General features: G+C 41.1%; 1 protein-coding gene across 1 annotated transcript in view; it reads right to left on the minus strand.

Annotated features, from left to right (window-relative positions):
• The window catches only part of ncalda (neurocalcin delta a), a 38,322-nt gene extending 23,017 nt beyond the window's left edge, over positions 1–15,305 (minus strand). The window contains exon 1 of the mRNA XM_076988437.1: positions 15,121–15,305. The gene's annotated coding sequence lies outside the window, so the exon portion shown is untranslated. The remainder of the gene's footprint in view (positions 1–15,120) is intronic.
• Positions 15,306–17,863: the final 2,558 nt, after the last annotated feature.

Genomic DNA, 17,863 nt, shown 5'->3' on the forward strand with positions numbered 1-17,863 from the left:
GCAAGACAGCGAGTCCGAGTTGTTTTCAGCACAGCCTCAGGATTAAAATGGATCCAGATTGAATACACAATAGAGCATAGGGGACTCCTTAAGTGGCACAAAGTGTGTACGCTTTAAAATAGGCAAAGATTAAAAACATTGATGTCTCAGGAATCCTTTCATGAGAAGAAGCGACGTATATAAATCAGATCGTTACAGGCAAAGACACAGAAGTGGCTGAACGCTAAACACTGCTTTGGACTGTTGTCATGGTGCCCAACCCAACCACTTTGGAGTTTCAGATCACAGTCTTGGGCCTTAGGGAGTCCCACAATGACCGTGAACTAGTGCTGGGCGGTATGACCGGTATTTTTCGAAATTATATCGGTTTCACGGTATTTGACGTTTTTTTCCCCCCAAGCATGATGTGTTGACTGCATTGATTACGAAAAAAGAATTACTGCAGTAGAGCATGATTATTGACGCGCGGACCCTCGCACCAGTCACGACGCGTGAAGTATAAGCAGCTTTATGGGTAGTGCAGCAGAGCGAGCTTCATGGGTGGTGCAGCAGATTGCTCTTGTTACCACCAGCCGCAACAACTTTTGCTCGATAGCATTTGCAGTAAGTGACCCACATCCAACCTTTAAAACCCTACGTGCTTCCTGACAACAGACACGGCTCCTTTCTTTGGCAAAAGTTCCTTTGGGGAATCATGTTTTACTTCAATGTTTGGTAGAATTTGTGGTTCAGAACGTCCCTCGTTTTCAGCAAGCTAGATTTGCGCTCTGTTGCATGTGTGTGCTTAGCGTCGCGGCAATAAAAAGCGTCCCTTGAGAAACAATTAACGACCGTGCTGCGTTACGGACACATTTAGGCTATTTAAACCGATGTGGCCGGTATATGAAAAATTCTTATCATAACAAAAATAAACACTGGTTTTCGGTGTGAACCGGTATACCGCCCAGCACTATCGTGAACCACCATATACAATACAGGAACAGGACGAGATGTATGATGCCAATCAACCACTTTTTCAAGGTCACTATCCTGTCACACAGATGTGTCATGACACAAAGTCAGTAGGCAATTCAGGCAAGAGATCCCAGAAACATGCGTCCTAACCACAGTTTCTTTAAGACATCCTGACTGGTTAATCCATATATAAATACATGATTTAGCAACATAAAATGTCATAATATTGTATTGCTTTTTGACTGATAAATAACTATGTATTAAATAGTATTAAATAAATGTATTTATTCATTCTATTCATGCAATAATCCACACATTTCCAAATTCTTTGTGTCAGAAATCATAGAGCAAAGACCTGGGAATATGGCGTCATGGCCTTATAGTGTAGGTGTGCAGGTGTTTCTAATAACATGGGGGGCACAAAACATGACTGGGAAAAGAGGAGACATTTCTCAAAAGAGTCAAATGACAGTAAAATGTGTTCCAGGCAGGTGTCCATGTGAGGAGACAGTGGATCTAGAGGGCTTTAGGCAAACCAAGTTGATCAGAGTATTAATTTACTAAAATAATAAAAGTAATAAAATCCAATAAAAACAAAACATTTTGCAGGTTTGTACACTGTAAGTGCATAAGAACTCAAAAGCTGTAGCTACCTCCTGACTGGCCCAGCCCAAACGTACTGAACCGAACTTACTTAGACTTACTGAAGTGAGTCTCTTGTCCAAAGGTCTCGGAACAGCGAGCATGAGGTGCAGACATGCGAGAACAGAACTGAAAGGTCCTCAGAGTGGCTCTGTGTGCATCCTTCAATATTTATGTAACAAACTGAAGTGCACAAAAGGTGGTGATGAGAAATGAACTTGCAGGCTTGTCACATGAATAAAGGTGAGAGACCTTAGATGGTGAGGACAGAGGTTTATTTTCCAAGGCGTCTGAAAGTCATGAAAAAAAATCTAATAATTTTACCAAAGTATATGATAAAGCCAACAGAGAAGGTGTGTAAAGTTATGCTGAATGCTGAATGATTCAGCAACAGTTTGTCCCCATGCAGTATTTATTCCAGCAAAAATCTGGTAGTTTTCCGTCACTGTCATTACTGCACCAATTTCAAGACCGTCACAACAGTCTGATTCGTCTCCAGGAATGATTAAATTCTCAGTAGGGAACTGAAGTGAAACTGAATCTTTCAGTTACAAAGTGAATCTGATCCCACCCAAAAACCTGCATGTGTAAAAGACAGTGCCCAAGCAGAAACCCTGAGGCTCAACGTCGGACCGTCACCTGTATGCAAGGCTCACATATTGACTCTTTTTACTAAAGCAAATTCATGTTGGAGGGTGACGCAAACATAATCTTTAAAAATCTTTAAAAATCAAATCAACAGTAGTGGAAAGATTTCTTTGTAAAACAGCAGGTCAAGGTTAGGCAGCCTGCTACCTGCTAAGCATGGGAAACTAGAATCTGCTTGCTTAAATAAAACAGATCATTTTGCAAACATCTGCTCCGTGCAAATCTCTCCACGTGATTTCCTGGGAATGGCTCTGCAGTTTGACTTTAATACCGGAGGATGAGCTTGTTTGTTTACCATGATGCCCTTGTTGCCATGGATCCTCAGTTGTCATTTAAATAAATAAAGTAAATAAATAGCATCACGCCAAGGTGAAACCATTTTGCAGTCAACTCAAACATGGCCATGCTTGGCCCTCATTGGCCCGTGGCTGGAAGCCGGCCCTCGTGTCATCAGCGGGAATGAACTCAAGACCCAGGAGTCTACGTTAGGTGGTTCTGTACAGCCACTTTAACCTTTAATCCAGCCCTGCAAATTGTGTAGATGGCGGGATCCCATCCCCTGTGTGGAGTCGTAGAGAGGCAGAGCTAATTATTCATAGCTTAAAAATAAATAAATAAATAATGAACAATATACTCATCATTATCATTACTAATAGAGAAATGTGTCAATGCTACAACATGACAAAGATACAGCAGCTTGTGCTGCACTATGCACCAAAACACAGTTTTATTACAATTTGTAGATCCCTTAGCTATTTAAATTAGCAAAACTATAACTATAAACTATAAAACCTTTGACATTTTAAGAAAGTGCTACTGGTTTTAACTTTAATTTTGGTTGCACTAGCTAGTGGACCCTTGCACTACTATTCCAACATTTCCTTTAGAATTTGCTCAGCCAAGCATGAGTGAGCAACTGAATTAAACATCTGAAAAAGTCTTGAAGAGGAAACACCCAGGAAATGTGAAAGAAACAGACAGACACACACACGAAGCGATAAGTGCGTAAGTGGTTGGGGTCGAAGTGTATCTTGGAGCATGGGAACAGACCTTCACCTCCAGCTAGAACCAGCGAGTCATGGGAACGAGAGCAGCGGAGCTAGTGCTCACCCCTGGGGTCGTACGCCAGGCCTCGTGACACCACAGAACGCAAAATAAACTCATCTAACAGCACGCTTTGCAGTTAAAGTACAACAATGACTGAAAGTGATATAGTTTGCATGCTCTCCCCTCGGTGGGAGACACTCTGTACAAGCTTGGGAAGAGCAGCTGATGAATCAGCGTAATGAAAGCAAGTCATTACACAAAGCACCGCACTACAACAGTCTAACACAAACATTCACAATAAAAGGGAAAATAAATGCACAGGTGTCGTGTGTGACGGGACAGCATACGCCACACCTCACAACACCGCAAATACCGTGTCTATTTTCATCCCAGTGCAATCTAGTATTTTGATGATTACAGTGTTAAGACACAAAAGGCATGCAAAATGCCTACAGCAATTACATGGCGTTATGTAATAGTGTCCTCAACAAACACAGTTATGAGACTAGATGGGCTTTGTTACTAAAGCAGGATTAAAAAGAGTCCCCAGAAGTCTGTTCAAAAGTCTTAAGTACTTAGAAAGTTAGTGACACCAAACCTGCTTCTACCTCATTTACACGAAGCGCTCATTTCTTTGTGCTAGCCTTCACACCCACACAGAATATAACATGTGCAAAGCATGAAATTACTTCACACTGTCAGAAAAATACCAATTAAGTCGTATCACTATGCTTAAGACACAGTAACAGACTTTAAAATATAAAAGTCCCTTTTCATGCTTGCTTATAGTGACATTCGTGTTATTGATTGGATTTCATTTAAATTTTTTATCCATATTGTTGGATAATATGGATATTATAGATCCCGTTCATGTAGGGCCAGTAACACAAAAACAGGAACCAGGTTGGAACCAGGGTAGAGAGACAGAGAGAAAACAGGACACACACAGATACTCCCCAAATCGGAACAAATGGCATTAAAAAGATTACTAATTTATGCCAGTAAACCCTTTATCTTTTGTGTTTAAAACACTGCTGGTAAATGGTTTTGCTATGGGGCTACAGTACAGTATCAACACCGCTAAGCCATTTTCTATTGTAATAAGACGAGTTTTTTTCTTGACCTCTCCCCCACTCTCAAACCTCCTCACACCTCATCTTCAACCATGACGGCCAGCAGTACGCACAGATTAGATTCAAGATTCACGATTAGTGACGACTTGAAATATGAGCACACATTTAGGTCCATAAGGTGCCTATAAAGTGAAATCTACTGTACAGTGTACCAAAAAGACGTTTTAGATACAGTAAGAACACGGCACAGCTAAACCTTGTTTTCTACGCAGTGCTTTAGAAAGCCTTGCAGAATATAATTCCTGGATGTATGCCAGAGGTTTTGTGTCATCCAGTGGCAACCTGACTTCCTAATAAGGTTTAATTCAAGTTAAAGATGAATTCACTACCCACAACCCTAAATACTCACAATGACAAGGCAGGCAGACAACCCGCCAGGCAACGCGGTGTTTGTCCTGTTAAAGCAGCAGAGGTTCCTACAATCACAGTTTGTTGACCATCAGTCAACACTGACCGATGCAGACACGCGTTTCGTTGTTTTAATGGGAGGTAGAAACTAGCCGTGTGCATTAGCATGCTCTCCTCACACTAGAACTGTTCTCATAACTGCTGATATGGTGGAATGCTTTAGCATATCCTGCCCTCACTGTTTTTCAGATAGATACTCAATTGATTATCTACTTTCATTTGTTGTCAGTGACATGAGATGACTTACTTAGCTTATTTAGCTCATTTGATTACATTTTTTTCCCAAGTTTATAAAAAAATTTTTTTATTGAAAGTGTGCAAAGAAATGGAAAATTCTATATATTGGTGAGCGCAAAGAACACTGTTCATCAGAGTATTAAACTTGTACAAACGTATATTGTTTTATTGATGTTTTGTGTTCTAGGCATCTAATCAAATCACCCATCACAAGGACTACAAAAACCTATAGGCCTAATACCACAGTGTGACTGTTTGCAAATACCATTCTGCTATAGGCTTCCATAGAATAATGGAACAATTAAACCGTTTAAAAGGGTCTTGAATAACCATCATTCTCCATTTCATAGGACCCAAAGATGCACACAATGATGGCCAGTACAGAACATCACCAATCCTTCTGAACGCAAATGTTCAGCGCTGTGGGAGCAGAAGTAACAGTGCCATGCTAAAACCTTCCTGGCATTCCTGGCATGTATGTAGCGTCATCTCTTTCCATTGGAGACACATTATGTTCTGTTTCATTTAGAGGCAGGAACGTCTAGCGAGGATCCTTTCAAAGGACAAATGGGAGTTCTCATGGGAGCACTAGGTCCTAAAGTAAACCTAGAATGAAAAATACTAGACGCTGGTATTATTGAGGATATTTTGTATAATTTATCACAGACAGCTGCCAGATTTAGTTACCAAGGAATTGCCTTTTCTAATAAAAATATCTGTGGGAATACAATAAAATGTTATAGCAGATAAACGCACTTAAAAAGGCATTAACTATGGAAACTTCAGGCACATTCCTCAGTTAGCCTCTTACAATGTGGGTGTCTGCTTAAATGCGCCCGGTATGGTATGTGGTCGTGAAGATGCGAGCAGGTGTGTGTGTGTGTATGTGTGTTGGGGTGGGGGGTTGAACGCCTACACGTGCTTCAGCTCTTTTCCTCATGGCAGTGCCAACAGTCACGATGTTCAGCCCACTCACCCAGAAAAACTTCCTGTCTCGTTTCAGATTGAGGGCTTAATGTGTTTGCCGTAGCAGCACAGTCGTCTCTGTGGAGACGTAACTGTGTGCTGCGTTCACACCTCAGCACAAAGACTGGCCGGTCACGAATCTGAAACAATGAACGCACGCCTGATTCATCTTTACTCAGCGGTTGCATTCTTCCAACAGAAGTGAGTGGGTGATATCTGTTACAACTCTAGATAAACATACAGAGAGACATATTAAATACTACTTCATAACTTCTGGTTTTAGTTCAGAACATCTTGTGTGTTTGAAGTGCAGATTACAAATCCACTCTTTGCCTACTCACAGTAAATAAGTTTGATTATTATGGAAGAATTTAACTGAAAATGGAAACTGTTGGGAAGAGAATGTTGGTACTGTGAAGATGGCTGAAATATGCATATACACCTGCAGAAACATTAAGCTTTATCACTCTCTTAACACCTCAGAATGTGGTTACCATAGGCCTACCTAAAAATATTTAACATGGGATCTGCAGTATACTGCATTCATATATTTAGTTATTTAGCACTGCAAAGCACCTGCATTGTGGACATGAACAATTTAACATTTAAAAAATGTGCCTGGCTCTGATTAATCTCCCATGAACTGTGTGTTTTCCCTGGTTCTGATGAATCATATGTGTTCATGGTTAAATAAATAAACATTTATAATTAAACATTTAACCATAGTTATTTATAAATGAACGACACAGAAGAGGTTCGTCATGTTGTAAAACAAGTGCATAAAGACAGACACACGCTGTAGCTAAGGAAGATGACGAGATGGACAAGTGAGCCATATCCGAGCTTCTCAGCTTCCTTTGTGGAGGAGATATGGCGGAGATATGACGGCAGCGGAGCAAACGTTCACGTCTTGATCACATCCTGCTCCATACGGGACACAGACGTGACACAATTACCCAGCGCCCAGGGAGTGAACGTGGGCCTCCAGGTGTGCACAACCACAATTACCCAGCGCCCAGGGAGTGAACGTGGGCCTCCAGGTGTGCACAACCACAATTACCCAGCACCCAGGGAGTGAACGTGGGCCTCCAGGTGTGCACAACCACAATTACCCAGCGCCCAGGGAGTGAACGTGGGCCTCCAGGTGTGCACAACCACAATTACCCAGCGCCCAGGGAGTGAACGTGGGCCTCCAGGTGTGCACAACCACAATTACCCAGCGCCCAGGGAGTGAACGTGGGCCTCCAGGTGCGCACAACCACAATTACCCAGCGCCCAGGGAGTGAACGTGGGCCTCCAGGTGCGCACAACCACAATTACCCAGCGCCCAGGGAGTGAACGTGGGCCTCCAGGTGTGCACAACCACAATTACCCAGCGCCCAGGGAGTGAACGTGGGCTTCCAGGTGTGCACAACCACAATTACCCAGCACCCAGGGAGTGAACGTGGGCCTCCAGGTGTGCACAACCACAATTACCCAGCACCCAGGGAGTGAACGTGGGCCTCCAGGTGTGCACAATTGCATTCATGTGGTTAATGCCTTTACGTCATGCCATTTTTTGCACTTGTCGCTTAGCCTAATTGCTTCTGCAATATTTGTATTAATGTTTACAGTAACACAGACATGTAGACATTAATATGCAGATAGTGGTAAAAACTATGTTCTCATTACTGATTACTGGTAAAATGTAAAGACAAAATGTTTGTGATTGTTGAACGCCTGTGTATGAACTGATTATTATCGTACATATAGACAGGATAAGATATTAAATAGGCAGGCACCTCACTTCCTTGGTGTTTCGTTGAATTAGGCTCATGACACCTCCAGACGTCTCAACAGTGACGTCTGGTGTCTCAACCCGCTGCAAGTTGACTTTTTAAACCAGGACCCACCTCTTTAAGCAATACGCCACTAGCACTCACAGCCTGTAAAGTCCATGTTTCCTTCCAAGAGACTAAAGCCATATACAGCCCCGCTGGCAACATTAACCCTAGCAAGTCTAGGGGCATTTTTGCTGTTTAAGCATGGTTACATAAATGTGTCTCTAAACATACTTAATTATAGCATTTTACCCACATGTCTCATATCAAAATGTTCAGAACAATCTCAGCTCTCTTCCTAATGAGGTTACATTGACTTAGAGTATTGCATAAATAAATAATATGGTCCTAAACCTGGAAATATGAGGCAAATTTTCAAAAATTCTTTCACATTTTATATGAAATTACACATTTACTGAAAGAGATCAATATTATTGTTGCTTGAAATATGTTTGTTCAAGGGTTTGCTTCACAAAAATAGTGAAACATGTAATATATATAGTAGTATACAAGTATAAAGTAGAGTACAGAAATTTGTACAGCCTCAACTACAGAAATCTCAAACTACAGGCTAGTCAGCTTAGCCAAAACCATATTCACTCATCTAGATTATTATATACTATACTTTCACAAAGCAAACATATAGGCAAAAGACAAATACGAAATAATAAAAAAATAAGTAAAAATAATTTTATAAAGAATAAATTACGAATTCTGCACAGAAGCAGTTTCTAGCTAGCCAGCCAGCTAGCCAGCTAGCCAGGAGGCTAGCTAGACAGCTAGTAATGTGTACTCAATGCTTCCAGCTCCACTGCCCATCATATCAAGAAGCATTCATCAACACAACAGTTCTGTCCTGGCCTCCCCACTGACTACAGTCAGCACTGTTAATGCAGGCTCCATGTCTCCAAGACAAACATCTTCAGCCACTATAACTTTCAGGAGCTTTACCACATCTACTTCAAGCTCTGTTAGATCTCCTCTCACAATAACTACTGTGTGCTCCGATTGCCCATCTTGCAGAATTCATTCAGGCTGGCCAACTGCCAGCGCTCCATCCAAACTGCAGACCAACACTCCTCTCCCGAGCCACCGTGAACCACAGGTGTAGCCAAAAATGGCGTCGGTGTGCCAGTTTGAGCCAGAGTCCGATCCTGAAAGTCAGGTAGAACAAGTTGGCAGACCCAGTCGACCTTCACAAGCTAGACTGCAGCATGTGTTTCAGAGTGGTTTTATTTTCTTCTTTGTAGGTCTCTTATATGTCATAGGTAATGTGTAGATGTTAAACAGCTATCGTGGTAAGAACAGTTTGTACACTGGTTGACTGAAGTGTAGATTTTTCATTTCTTATTTATTCTTATTTAGGTCATAGGTCATACACTTGTTATTTAGGTCATAGGTCATACACTTGCTATTTAGGTCAGCCCCAGTGCCGACCAAAATGGACAACAGATGCTAAGAAATTAGAGCTAGCATGGCTAGCCTAGCCTTCCCACAATTCAACAGTTTCACATAGTTAGCGAACTAGCTACTTTGCCAGTTAACATTCAATACAATAGCAGCAGCATGACTTCCCACCTCCCTTGAATTGTTCCAGGAAAATATGCAAAAAATGCTTCAAAATAGTCACATTAGGCTTCTTATTATTCTTCAGCCCTTCTAGGGTAGAAATATCACCTCGCTATGACATTTTAGAATTTGCACTATAACATTTCCCACATTTTTGTTGTTAGCGAGCCCTGGATTTAGCTACTGAATCTGTTTTCAGCTTAATGGATGTTTTGCACAAATTCCGTGCAAGTCACCATGGGCCGTGGGAATACCATGGAAAAAGTTATTTGAATTAAAAGAAGCTTTGATGCAAAGATTTTGCATCAATGATGTTAGGTGACTGACTTGGTCGAGGAATTGTTTCATTCAAGAAAAAAAGGGGAAAAACCAGACAGCATAATAATAGGTCTCTTTGAAGAGCATGCAAAGTTGTCATCAAAGTAATTAAGGCAATTTACAGGACAATCACATTAATTATTTTGTTACTAGGGCAACAGGGGTATGGCCATGTTTCATCTGCAGCACAGAGGATGTGAAGATGAGTCGGTGGCTAAACTGAAACTAGACATACCTGTACGTCATTCAGAGAACTTACTTTAACTGCCCCCTTTCAAGAGGGACCCTGGCACTGAAAAAGTCTACTTGTTATGAACTCGGAAACTCTGAGCACGGATACCAGTCTGGAAGTGGCTAATTCAATTTGTACATTAAAGGTTTATGGTTTGCAAAACAGGAGATTGTTTATCCAAAAGATAGAGAAAAAAAAGTTTAGCAAACACATGGGAAAGGCCTACCACATGATTGGCTATCCCATGAACCAGTGTTGCTGTGGCAACAAGAGAGGGTCAGGAGGCCATAGCTGTTATATTAGCTCATGAGGAGAGGAGAAGGTAAGCGGCATTGTGGGACTTTATTAGTTATAATACATTATTAATATTGTAAACTGTCCCACATGCCATTTCTCCGGTGTGAAACAGAAAGCTGACATGCCTCAAATCAACCAGCAAAAGCAGAGCTGAAGTTTCCAGAATAGCAGCTACGTCAAGAAGTAGACCACAAAGAAAAAGGATTTTCTTTGGTTGTAGCAACATAATTCATGTCTGTATTAGGTGTGATACAGAACATAACGCAACAAACTAGAAGCAACAAAGAAAGAAGCTGAAACTGAGACGACCCAGCATGTTGGATCGCAATAAGACCCACGATAGATCAGTTTGTAATAATAATAATAAGGCCTCTAAGAGCACTTGGTAAATAGACAGTGTCATTGGCTAGCGTTAGATTATTAGCATTATTTATCAAATAAATTGATGAAACCTTTTCTTACTAATTCAAATCAACTGTGGTGCCTGAAAAATGTGTTTGTAAAACTGGGGTGGGGTTCCCGAAACGTTCTTAGCACTAAGTACTTCTTAACCTCGTACGTTTCATACGAGGTTACGAAGTACTTAGCGCTACGAACGTTTCGGGAAACCCACCCCTGGATTCCAGGACAGAATATTTGGCAATGTATAAAATAATTTCTCATTACTATATAGTGTTATTACAAAATCAGTCATTTTGTAGTCTTGCACAAATTATAGCTCATTATATTGTTATCGATAGTGCACCTATAGTTTATGCAATGATCATATATATATTTCCAGTGCAAACTTATGTCGTACGAATTTTGTATATTGTCTCCCCATGTACAGACCTGTCTATGTGGAGGAGGTAAATGTCTGTAAATAAATGCATACACCATTTCCAACAGCTTTGATTTGCGTAGACCTCCTGACAAGTTTCTTTATGAGACACTCTTCCACACCCTTTCACTCCTAACTCCATTTGTTGTCTTTGAAAACACGTCAACATAGAATCTGGTAAGTACCCTTGTGCACACTGCTACCAAAAAAACCCTCAATCACAGTAAAACACCAAGTCAGTTAAAGGGAGATCGATCTCAGTTAGGGGTCATCGTTCATCTGTTGCACACACATGTCCGGTGGTCCAGTCATGCTAATTTGGGGCTGCTGTATGCATGGTGACCGAGAGCTGTTGTGAGCATTCTAAAATCTATAGTTCCAACAAAAAGAGACACTATTGTCTGTCCTGTTATTAAAGGGTTTCTCCTAGAAATATTGCAAAGCATCTCAGCCACCGATGCTCTTCACGCCTGACCCACCAGACTACCGTTTCTGAGCAAAGTTTCAGAAGCAGTCTTGATGAGGGGGACATGGGGGGGGGGGGGGGGGGGGGGGGGCACGACACGAGGGCCGGCGTCCTCTAGTGGGACGTGTCCTCACAGCTTTGCACTGTGCAGCTCAACTGGACTTTGCCAGATTACACTGGAATTGGCAGGTCAGCCATTGGCCCCTCGTTCTCTTCTCAAATAAGGGCAGGTTAACACTGAGCACACGCGACAGAAGTGCCCGGGGGAAATGTAGTGCAGAGCCAATGTTCGAACGTCAGAATCCTTTGGAACAAGCTGTGGTTTCATGTTAGATGTTCATTCAGACGGACACTGTATGTCCAGTAGGGAGAGATAGGGACGGGGAAAAAAAGAAAAATAGGTGGTGATTGAGACAAAATAACTGATGACAACAAAAACCAAGGCAAGAAGATATGATGAAGCTCGTTAGCTTGTCTTCCTCCAGAACGAAGCACGACAGGGAATTAACCACTGCATTAGGTCAATCAGCTTCAGAGATTTGATCTGATTCTTGGTCAACAGCATCAAATTCCATTGCTAATAGTGATGCTAACAAGCTAATAAAAGTAGTCACTAATAAATTCATGGGAGCTCATTACAAAGAAATATCAGACAGAAAAAAAAACACTATTTTCTAAATGTTTATAGCTTTATAATTTCTAACATGATTAGACAATAAGTCTCAGAAAAGTAAAAATAATGTTATGCCACAACAATTACGGAGGCCTCTTGAAGATTCAAACATACATCGGTACACCTCAGCATTATTTTTTTCAGTTTTACTGAATGTCATTTTGGTCAGCATTAAAGAAAAAAAAGATTTGAGATGAGTATGTTTTCTTTCTTCAAATGCTGCAATAAGGTTCTCAATATTTTCCTAACAGAATTCTCAAAAATATTCGCTTTTTACAGTCATACTGTGTTTGAAGAGACAGCCAAAGGAATTTGATTGTTTACCTCTGAAATGTTGGTGCTTTGTGAAGTATCCATGTTTTGTGCATGTGGGTAGGTTTGCAAGCATAATCTGTTCAGATTATTGCCAGGTAAAGTTCACATAAAACATTGTGAACAGCCTAAAAAAATTTGATTTGGTCAGTATTTGTGTAGTGCACAAAACACACACGCATACAAATCCACCATATTCAAGAGTAGTTTAAACTTTCATTCAGTTTACTTTGCAATGCAGCATGACAACATTTGAAGCACAGAGGAAGGTTCCTGCTCTGCGTTTACACAGAGAGAAATGAGACTGACGCTTTCAAAAGACCAGCCTTAAATCTTCAGATGAGGAAATGAGTTTAGTATCAAGGTGTGGGGAAAACCAGCGGTAAAACAGGAACATATAGGATCTTCCTTTATTTATCTTCCTTTAAACCACATTTTCCAACACAATATTCATTTCAGAGAGTGCCAACCGTGAGATACTCAAAAGAAGTAGTCAAATCAAGGTCAATTCAGCATTACACTACATTTCACACTGAAAAGTAGCCTTTTTTTTTGCATGTTTGTGTGAAGGTCAGACATTATGTTCGTTTATTCCTTTTGAGAGTTTCCTTGCATTAAAAATGTATGGGTACATTCCTTGTATGATGGATGCATGCATTATTGGTACAGAGAAACTGGCCATGGTAACGAGCCAATGTCTGCACTGCCATCATACTCTGATCAAAAATGACAGAAAGGCAGATCTCTCAGAGAGAGGCCAGGCCGTTGCTAAAGGACAGAAAGAAAAACAGCAGAAACTGGCCACAGGAACACACGCCCGTGTGCAGACTGCTGCCTTGTTTGCACCAGTGACACCATTTCCACCTGGTCTAGATTACTAGGGATATTATGCACTAGATTACTAGGGATTATTATATCTTTTGGAGGTACATTACATCTCCAAAAGAAAAACCTTTTCAGATGGGTTGCAGATTTGACAATGTGTATTCTAAAACAGACAAGTGATTTCCAAAAGCAAACTAAGCAGATATCTGTAAAATGACTGAACACTGTGAACATCATGGACTCTATGGGCCCCTGGATTTCAGTCTTGACTAGAATTTGTAGAGAATTGAGCATAAATGGAACCCATTTACCCACAGCAGTTTTTTCCTGGTACCAAGGGTGTGATTCTAAAACTGCTAAATAGCCTAATTAAAGAACAAATATTTGAGTATTCTGTTACAGCAAAATGGCACCAAAGACGTGGATTGACACAACTGAAAACCATTAGTAAAGTTTCATGTCACGTTAAAGTCTCCTCGGTGCTGCCGATAAACTCTTGTCATCGTTACATTTGAGGAGGTCTGAGAATCTGTACAGGATGTCATGGAAAAAATACTTTAACTCTGCTGTCAGTATTTTGAAACATCATTCAAGGCTGAATACTGTAACATGTTAGTTTTATTACCAATGTTCTTACAGATAAGAACTTGCTAATAGTTGTTTACTGCAACTTTTATGTAAAGTGCAAAAGTGCATATTCTATAGACTATAAAGTCACTGGGATAAGAAACATGAAGGTAGCCTAATCTCTGCATAAAATGCAATCGTGGAAGGTTTTAACATTTAATGTTTGACTACATGCTTGTTAGTGATAGGGCTGCTATGCTCTATATAAACGGAATTAGTGTATCTGGTCATCATTGATCACTTACAGTCTAGTAGGATAATTATGGTGTAGCCAATAACAAATCTAGTAAAACAAACACTTCTAAAATAAAAAAGTAAAAAATTTAATCTTAAAAAAGCCATTCTAATTTAGTCTTCCTCTAAATACACATGCTGGGTATCTGTCTCTGGAGAAATGGACAGAATTGAACGCGTAAATAAAAAGAGGGATTATAATTTTCCTAAACAGGAAATGCCAGCATATAGTACCAACAGTATACAAGTTTTGAAAGATCTCTCAAGGAACTGCGTTTCGCCTTATAAAATCATCACTGCGTCCATCTCACGTTTCAGCGTCTTATCCGTTGAATTCGATGCGATTCGAGCGCATTCGAGCGCATTCGAGCGGCGCACTCGAGTGGCGCAGATGCAGCGCCAAACCCGCAGCGGCTCCTGCTGAAGCGCTTCCTGCCCAAACACATCTCGCTTTCATTATAAACCTAGCAGGCCAGTTAGCTCACTTCAGCACAAAGTTGTTCCTAAAGAGATCCGCATCTTCGCTTAAATCACGAACAGTCTCGGGAATCCGCGACCGTCGGGTAACAAAGTCCAAACTGCGGAAGATCTCGCAACCTAGTCGGACCAACATCTGGTTGATCAAAACAAAACAAACTTCTTTAGCCACGAGTTAGCTTGCGGTAATTTACATGATCGCAATCAGGAAGCAGCAAATAGTAAGTAGCTGCTGTCGTTAATCTAGCTCTGTGGTTAATCTGACCCGAGTTAATCCCGTCTGGTGACACGGTGAAGGATTATTGGGCTAACCGACCAGCGCTCACGCAGCTCGGGCGGCTTTTCTGTACACACAGCCGCAAAGTTCGTGTCGCTCGGACAAAGATCAGAAAACTGAAGGGGGAAAACAACTCACCGTGGCAGGTCTCTGCAGATGGGCTGAAGATGTGTCGGCGTATGCGTGTTTTCTAAAATGGAGAAAGTGAAAAAGAAACAGTTCCCAAAACACCAAAGTGCAAAATGCCCGATGCGTGTGCTGCACGTTTGAGGATGGCGCTAAAGGGCTGAGCTGCGTCACTTCGTGCACTCGTATCACACGCCCTCGTCTATTCACTGAATAAAGGTTCACGTCTGCAAACACGCTTCCTTGCCTTCACATCAAATCACATCACGTCTGTATTTCTATTTATTTATTTGTCAAAGAGGCTTTAGGCAAAACCGAAAGCACTAAGGGCTTTAATATGATCATTCAAACAAATATACAAACAAGTAAAATAAATGCAATACTTTATTCTACATGATTTGCCATATAATTAGTGAAATATAGTCAAGTATCTTCGTCTGTACTTAAAAAAACTAAGGAAGGTGTTTTTTATTCCTTTGCAATGCTTTTAGCAGTGCGGTAATGTTGGAAATAGAGGTAACCCACGTAGTTGTGGTAGATGTAACCCTACTGACACCTTGTGGTAGATTATTGGTGATTAAAAATACTAAAGTTTCGTTCTGCAATGTATAAATGTTGCTTGGGAAAATTGATCAAAAACTGTAAATAAGCTTAATTGCGAGATGATTATATATTTATTCTAAAAATGTTAAATGGCCAGTGTTATATTTAAGATGTCAGACTAGTTCAACTAGACCCAGTATATCATAATGACAGTATGGCGGCTCCATTACTCACACTACAGGTAGCTACATCTCAATAAGTTAGAATATCATCAAAAAGTTAATTTATTTCAGTAATTAAATACAAAAAGTGAAATCCATATATTATATAGATTTATGACAAAGTGATCTATTTTAAGTGTTTACTTCTGTTAATGTTGATGATTATGGCTTACAGCCAATGAAAACCCAAAATCATTATCTCAGAAAATTAGAATATTCTATAAGACCAACTGAAAAAACGATTTTTAACTAAGAAATGTTGGCCTACTGAAAAGTATGTACAGTAAATGCAGTCAGTACTTGGTCTGGGCTCCTTTTACACGAATTACAGCATCAATGCAGCGTAGTGTGGTGCTGAGGTGGTGTGTGTGTGCACCAAAATGCACCATTGCACTGCTCTATAACAGCCAGTTGACTGAGCAAGATGGCATTATTTTTCCCCCCAGACTTCAGGGTGGGTGGGGGCAGTTACCTGGCGGCCCAGGTGATTGGCACGCAGTGGGCGGCGTAGATGGTGAAGGAGAGCAGATTGGTGACCATGCCAGCCTCTTGGACGGGCACCGCGTGTGGGCGGCTGGGCAGAACCGTGTGGTAGTGGGTGTTGAACGTACTGCAGTACTGCTCCGCCAGGTCCACTGTGGAGGTGTTATGGAAGCCCACGTTGCTTTGCTAGCAGCCTTCAGCTCACCTGCATTGTTGGGTCTGGTGTGTCTCCTCTTCCTCTTGACAACACCTGGCAATTAGGTCAGGTGAGTTTGCTGGACAATCAAACTCAATGATACTGTGGTTATTAAACCATGTATTGGTATTTTTGACATTTGGCAGTGTGGACAGGTGTAAAGTCCTGCTGGAAAATGAAATTTTCATCTCCAAAAAGCTTATTGGCAGAGGGAAACATGAAGTGCTCAAAGATTTCCTGGTAGAAGGCTGCTCTGACTTTGGTCTTGATATAACACAGTAGACCTGCACCAGCAGGTGACATGTGTCCCCAAACCATCACTGACTGTGGAAACGTCACACTAGACCTCAAGCAGCTTTGATTGTGTGTCTCTCCACTCTTCCTCCAGACTCTGGGACCTTGATTTCAGAGCCAGAGTGGCTAATCGGGAGGATTCCCGATTGGCCGGCTCGTGTCAATCTCTAGTTTGGGCCGATTGGGAGGGAAAAAAAAATTTGGGCCGGATTTGGGCATGAAACTCCTGGGCTGAAAAAGGGGCCCACTCCGGCCCTGCTTGATTTCCAAATGAAAAGCAAAATTTACTTTAATCTGAAAACAACACCTTGGGCCGAGACCTGCTGGTGTAGGTGCACTGTATTATATCAAGACCAAAGCTTTTATTTGCTGTAAGTCATAATCATCAATATTAACAGATAAACCCTTGAGATAGATCACTCTGTCATAAATCTTATGTGTATCACTTTTTGTTTTGAATTACTGAAATAAATTAACGTTTTGATGAAATTCAAATTTATTGAGATGCACCTGTATGATAAGATAAAATATTTACCCTAGAATCTTTGGATAGATTTTGAAAAGATCTTTCATGTAATTCTGTGTCTAGGCACATAGCTTATTTAAATATCTTGAACATAACAAATCCCATCACATACACATCGTATAGGCCTAATAATGCATCAGTGTACAATGTTCAGTGTAGTCCAAAGTACGGAGTCCTGCTTGTGAAATACCTTCTTAATAAAATTAAGGCGTGGCCACTATTTATTAAGGCGTGGGAGCGAGAAAATGAACACGTGGGAGCGAGATAATGAACACGTGGGAGCGAGATAATTAACACGTGGGGACGAGATAATGAACACGTGGGAGCGAGATAATTAACACGTGGGAGCGAGATAATTAACAGTGGGGAGATAATTAACACGTGGGAGCGAGAAATTTAACACGTGGGAACGAGATAATTAACACGTGGGAACGAGATAATGGCGGGGGAGCAACATAATTAAGGTGAGGGAACATTAGTGAATCGTGGAAA

This window comes from Brachyhypopomus gauderio, unplaced genomic scaffold, assembly GCF_052324685.1.
Source record: "Brachyhypopomus gauderio isolate BG-103 unplaced genomic scaffold, BGAUD_0.2 sc62, whole genome shotgun sequence".
Lineage (NCBI taxonomy): Eukaryota > Metazoa > Chordata > Actinopteri > Gymnotiformes > Hypopomidae > Brachyhypopomus > Brachyhypopomus gauderio.